Consider the following 6,602-nt stretch of genomic DNA (forward strand, 5'->3'; position numbering starts at 1 on the left):
ACGGCGACCCTAACGACAGGCGATATAAATAAGCTGTTCTAATCATCCGATCGGCAATTCATCTTCATGAACCGGCAACAATAAAAGCTTATCATCACCAACTTCCCCAACGAAAATAGTTTTCCAATTACGGCTAAGGGCTAAATAAATTCTCTAATCCAGACATCGATCAACGAGATAAGACTAAATTAACAGCGCCATGGGAAAAAGAGAGATTCCATTGGGCTCTTTTTTATGTACTGTGAGCGCTGGGATTGTGGGGCGGGGTGGAAGGGGTTGATACAGTGCAGGTAGTCTACATTTCCAGTCGTAACGGAGAACTAAAAGTACAGGCATGCCATGAGATTACAGAGCTCTGTATGATTACGTAGTCATGGTTACCCCTAACATGTCTGAGAAAGGGATTTCTGTGTTTTTTTACCTTTCAGAACTGTGTCTAATCTAAACACATACGATTGCTGTTACAGAAATATTGCAAGGCAGGAATATTAGTATTTTTCATTCTGTTCTTTTTTTTTTTTTCTTAAATCAATCCACTAAGGATAAACACGGGTTAGGAATTAGAATTGCAGTTGCCTCACTTTTAAAGGATCACTACAGCAAAAGAAAAACAAGCAGTTAAAATCGGATAGAACCGACAGGATTTGGAGTAGACCATCTCCTCATGGGGGATTCTCATGGTTTTCTTTGTTTTTTTTAAATGCATTCCCTGAACAGCAGTGGCTAAGTCTAACTGCCAAAATAGTGTGCGACTGAGTAGGGAGGTCTCTTGCCGGGAACCCTGTGCTGTATGCTGGCATTCTGCAGCTCCTGATCACATCCTGCATCAGGACCAGAATTAAGTCAGTATAGCGCTCAGGGCTCCTGGCAAGAGGAGGAGACCAGAGACAGCGTGGATCTGGTAAATAAAACAGTACTTCCTATGCTACTCAGCACTGGAGAGTGGGGAGCGCACAAGAGGTGGAGGGAGGAGGAGCGGGCGTCTATAGAACCCCGCCCCCTCATGGTCTATTGATATGCCACTACCTACCTGTATACCCTGTATACTTATGACAACTGTGAGCATGATTACAACTAAAATAACTGAGATCACTCTACCATCCACACATGGAGACAAGTTTAGATTTTATTACAAATTTCCCAGAGCATGATTGGATGCTTAAAATGAACCCGGTCAGACTTCACTTTAGATTTAAGTACACACATCCAAGTTTGATCAGCCAATCACTGGCCACCTCCATGTAGTAAGAGAGCATACCTACACAATCTGTAAAGGAGAACAGAGGCGCCAAAAGGATAAAATCAGTACTTAAAATATTTAAAATTGCTTAGGAGGAAGCGGTGGACTTACCTCCCTCAAGCAGACACAACAAGCTGTGTATTCAAGACAAGATAAATTTATTGGTACACTCCAGGAGTTAATCGCAAAGCGTTTCGCAGGCCCAAGCCCGCTTCATCAGGCAATAAATGACAGGAGTACACAACAGCAATGTGTCCGGATTACACCTGGCGCCTCAGGTGTTCTCCTTTACAATACGTTTAATATCCACCCCTGGTGGAGGGGGATACCTCTTTCTTTTTCACGTCTACAGAGAGCGACTTCTTAATCCTGAGTGAGGACAGGACAATCTCCTCACCTGCTTATACAGTGGTTGCCTGGAGGTAACCCTGGTTTGTGAGTATTATTCAATACTCTTTTCAATTGTCTAATATTACCTTGACGTACTACACTATATTGGGCTCTCGGTTCTTTCTCTCTTTACCTATACCTACACAATCTGTTCATAGTCATCAAAATCTGTTGGCCATTATACTACTTGGAAGAGGTAAAATTGGCCAATCAAAATTGTTTGGATGCTTTGGCAACACAAGTCGGCATTTCCAGACTTATGTAGTTTTGTTGTGGAACTGCAAGGAATCACGTTAGCCTGTCAATATCTAGCCGTACTCTAGGCAACACGACTCAACTGAATCTTCCAGTGCATTTGTTAGGCATCAATTATCCACTCGTTTTACCTTTTGTGAGCTACAAGAATCAGCGTACTCACCAGTTCCCACCGAATAATGTGCATCCTATGTTTTGTGATTTTCATAGAATGCTGAGAGTTGTGGTGATCCAACAGATTTAGACAGACATCCCTGACCTCCATGCCGCACTTTAGCGCCTGGTGACTTAACCCAATCCAAGTCATGCCTTGACTGCCTGAAGCAACGTACAGACAGAAGATTTACATCAGCTACAAGCAACTCTCACACTCTGACATCTAGAGTGAGTAGAGGTGTCCATCGTGTCCTCCTGGAACCCCGCCCCACCCCCAATGGTCCATGTTTTGCAGGCAACCTCACCTATGCACAGGTTGGGTAGTTAGTGTCTTAGTTCAGTGAATTCCATGAAGCTGAGACATAGGTGAAGTTGCCGGCAAGACATGAATCATTGAGGGGGTCAAGAAGACAGGTTTGAGAACACTGCTATAGAGCCTTCCCGTTCCTCTCTCCGTGTCCTTGGTCTACCGCTGTCCCTCTCCCCATTGAAGCTCTTCAACCAACTGGTGGAATATGCCTTTGGGGTTTCTCAGAAGGCTTCGGAAGCACTCATACTGGTACTGTGCTCGCATTCGCTTTACGAAGCCACCCGTCTTCAGCTTTTTCCGAAGCCTTCCTAGGACTCCCAAAGGCACCAAATTTGAATGAGGGACAGTGGGAAAACCAGGACATCGAGAGAAGACCAGGAAGGCTCTGTAAGATCCAGAACCTTCCCACTCCATAGGTGAGTATCTGACTTTTTCTTTTACAGGACACTTTACATTTGCTTTAAAGGTGTTCATTAACATTGCAATTTTTAGTCAAAGATCATTTTTTACAGTTAGATCATTCAGTTCAGAAGAAAAGACTGTTTTTAAAGTGGACCTGAACTCTTGCACAGAACAGAAGGAAAACTTAGAGAAATGCATCTGTTTGTATTTCGAGGGTTTAGCCTGTCTAAATTCCCTCATCTGTGACTAATCACAAGTGTAATTTGATCTCTCGGCTGTGTCAGCTGGCTGCCTCAGCAGAGCAGCTAATTTGTAAACACAGGATGTTAACCCTATGTCTGCTTCTATGAAGGCAGAAAGTAGGCACACTGCAGATTTATTGCAGGATTTGTATAATATGTAACAGAAATGTTTTTCTTTAAAGGATATAATGCTGTTGCTTATCTTTTATAGTAGAGAGGAAGTTCTGGGTTCAGGTTCACTTTAATGGGCACCTTAACAACTCGTCTCCCATTGTAGACCCCACAGCAGGACAGCTTGTCCCCTTTCCATGTAACAGAACTGGCTGCTGAGCAGTGTGTCCACACAAAGATGGTTCTCAGATTGATAATTACGGCAGCTTTCAGCATGGGCTGCTACTATGCCTTCCAGTTGATGAGGAACTACAAGTCCCAGCATGCAATGCGTGCATGCAACTGGCGGTTACCTATAGCAACAGGTCACCTTTCCTTAGAACTATTGATTGGCTGCTGCGAGTGCCCTCCGCACACGGTCACGGAACAGCAATGTCAGCCTGTTGTTTTGCAGCACCCCTACAACCCAAAGCATTCTGCAAACCCTCCTGCTCCATGCATTGCCTTAGGCTGGATTCACACTTGTCCGTGCACAAAAGACGCCACACGCACAATTTTTCCTTTTGCGTCCTTTCCGGGCACTAGGCGCATTCGTAAGCATTTATTTCATGCGCATTCTTTCATAGTAGCTAATGGAAATCAATGAGAATTTGCATGCAGTGTTGGAATTTATGCTGCAAGATGAAGATGAAGTTTTTTTACGCATACAAAAACGCAAACTCAATTTTTTCAATTATGAAATTTTAAAATAGATGTGCAAATCTCCTTTGACTTTCATTGTATGTGTGGCTATTGAGTTTCCGCAAAATCGCAATTCACACATGATTTTTAATAAGTGTGAACCTTACTCAATAAACCCAGTGCATTTATTGGTTTCACATATCTTCCAACAACAATGAGCTCTCAACAGCACTCTGTCCAGTGGGATATATGCAAGCCATGCACAATTCCCCCCCCCCCCCCCCTACACATACTTCACACACACACACACACACACACACACACAGACACACTCTCTCTCACACTGTCACACAGTCTCACACACACACACACACACACACAAACACACACAAACACACACACACAAACACTGTACACCACACACCCACACTGTACATTACACACACACACACACACACACACACTGTACAAACACTGCACACACACACACACACACACACACACACACACACACACACACACTGTACACCACACACACACACACACTGTACACCACACACACACACACACTGCACGCACACACAAACACACACACACACAAACACACACACATAAACTGTACACACACACGTACTGTACACCACACACACACTGTACACATTCACTCACAAACACACACACACAAACACACACACACGCACACACACAGACACACACATACTGCACACACACACACACGCACGCACACAGAGTACAACACACACACACACACTGCACACACACTCATGCACACTGCACACACAAACACACACACTGCACACACACACACTGCACACACACACACACACACACACACACATACAGTACAATGCACACGCGCACACACACACACACACACACACACACAAACTGTACACACACTGCACACACACGCACTGTACACCACACACATACACTGCACACACACACACACACACACACACACACACACACACACACATACACTGCACACACACACACTGCACACACACTGCGCACACACACACTGTACACACACAAACACACACACATACTGCACACACACACACACACACAGTACAACACACACGCGCACACACACACACACACTGCACACACAAACACACACACACTGTACACACACACACTGCACACATGCACACGTACACACACTGCGCACATGCACACGTACACACACAGACAGACACACATACTACACACACAAACGCACGCACACACACACATACTGAACACACGCGCACACAGCACAACACACACAGTGCAACACACACTGCACACATCAAACTGAGAGAAAATCTATCACAGAGAAAATCTAACACACACACACACACAAAACACACACACACACACACACACACACACAAAACACACACACACACACACACACTTGTATTTTTACAGATATGACTCAAACATAAAACTGAGAGAAAATCTATAAACCTTGACCTCTTCAGATCGATTATTGTCTCCTAGGTTTCTTCCATGGCAGGTTATGATGATCCTCTACCTGCAACACCCCAAAACATCCCCTGTACGCATACAAGAAATAAAGTAACAAACTCTATTAAAACACCTCATCCGCGTTGCTAATGTTTAGCAATAATACTTTGAGTATACAGTCTGAGATTGTGGAGATAAACTTTAATAATCCTGAGACCCTGGTCAAACTTTAAGAACTATGCAGTACACCCATCCCCAAGTGTCCCTAAAACTATTCATTCTGTCCATCATTTTTGCTATTGCTGAGTAGGTTGATCTATCATCACCCCTGTTTGAAGATAATCCTCGATGCTTTTAGTGAATTCCGCCTTACCTGAATGCTCCCTTGTCTTTAGTAAGGCATGCAGTGAGTTTTCCATAGCAGGACTGGTTACAGTGCTTCTTCCCAAATCCGCAGACTGGCGGCTGTTCAGCCCCGCTGTCCCCCTGCTATGCACCTGCTAGAGAACGCAGCCTCTTCACTTCTCCCACACTGCTTTATAAATCCCACCTTAGTCTTCTCTCGTTTATTGTCCTTGCCTGAAAACAACCTTCACATTGTGCCCAGAGAAGTGTGGCTGTATCAGGCTGGCTTCTTTTCTCATTGCCAGTACTAGCCCTGGTAGGAGAATATCATCAACTGCCTCCCTGCAGCAGCAGCAGCCCAGGTGCCTGGCTCCTCTCCTGGCATGTCCTCTTAAGTGGCTAATGTAGGTTTCAGCTGCTCATTGCCTCCTGTGTGATGTGAATGGGGGTGTCCTCTGCCCCTGTGCAGGAAAAGCAGCTAGGAGCACTCTATCACATAGGCATGCAAAGCCCTGTTTGGCTCAGGTCCAGCCCCCTTGCTGCTGTGTCAAGCTCCAGAGAGTGACTGATCCAGCCACAGACCTGGAGAAGGTGTGTTATATGATTTCCATGTGGGATGACAGCTCCTCTGTCACATCCCTGCTCATCCAATCACCCTGAGGGGGAAGCAAGAGATGAGTAGCAAATCTGGAGCATACCTGTTGTGAGACACTCCTAATATGGATGGGTTAAACTCACTCATTCAATCAGCGTCCCTGCCAAGCAGCAACATTTGGCAACTAAAGAATCATTTCACACAAAAGTGATTTTTCCCTTCTCTGGAGGGATGTTCTGGAGCCAAAATATCCTAATATCAGCTTTTTGGCATCAGAATGGCAGGGCTATTTAGCTGGGAAAAGGATAGGGGGTTCAGAGAGCGACAGACATTAAGTGCTGCCCCGCCCGGGCTACAATGTAAATGATGCCAGAACCCAAAGGGTTTATTTCCTGC

General features: G+C 45.0%; 1 protein-coding gene across 1 annotated transcript in view; it reads right to left on the minus strand.

Annotated features, from left to right (window-relative positions):
• LOC137525561 (somatostatin receptor type 5-like) overlaps positions 1-6,152 on the minus strand; it is a 47,129-nt gene extending 40,977 nt beyond the window's left edge. Inside the window, exon 1 of the mRNA XM_068246698.1 lies at positions 5,640-6,152. The gene's annotated coding sequence lies outside the window, so the exon portion shown is untranslated. The remainder of the gene's footprint in view (positions 1-5,639) is intronic.
• Positions 6,153-6,602: the final 450 nt, after the last annotated feature.

The sequence above is a fragment of the Hyperolius riggenbachi genome, chromosome 7 (assembly GCF_040937935.1).
Source record: "Hyperolius riggenbachi isolate aHypRig1 chromosome 7, aHypRig1.pri, whole genome shotgun sequence".
In the NCBI taxonomy this organism is placed as follows: Eukaryota; Metazoa; Chordata; class Amphibia; order Anura; family Hyperoliidae; genus Hyperolius; species Hyperolius riggenbachi.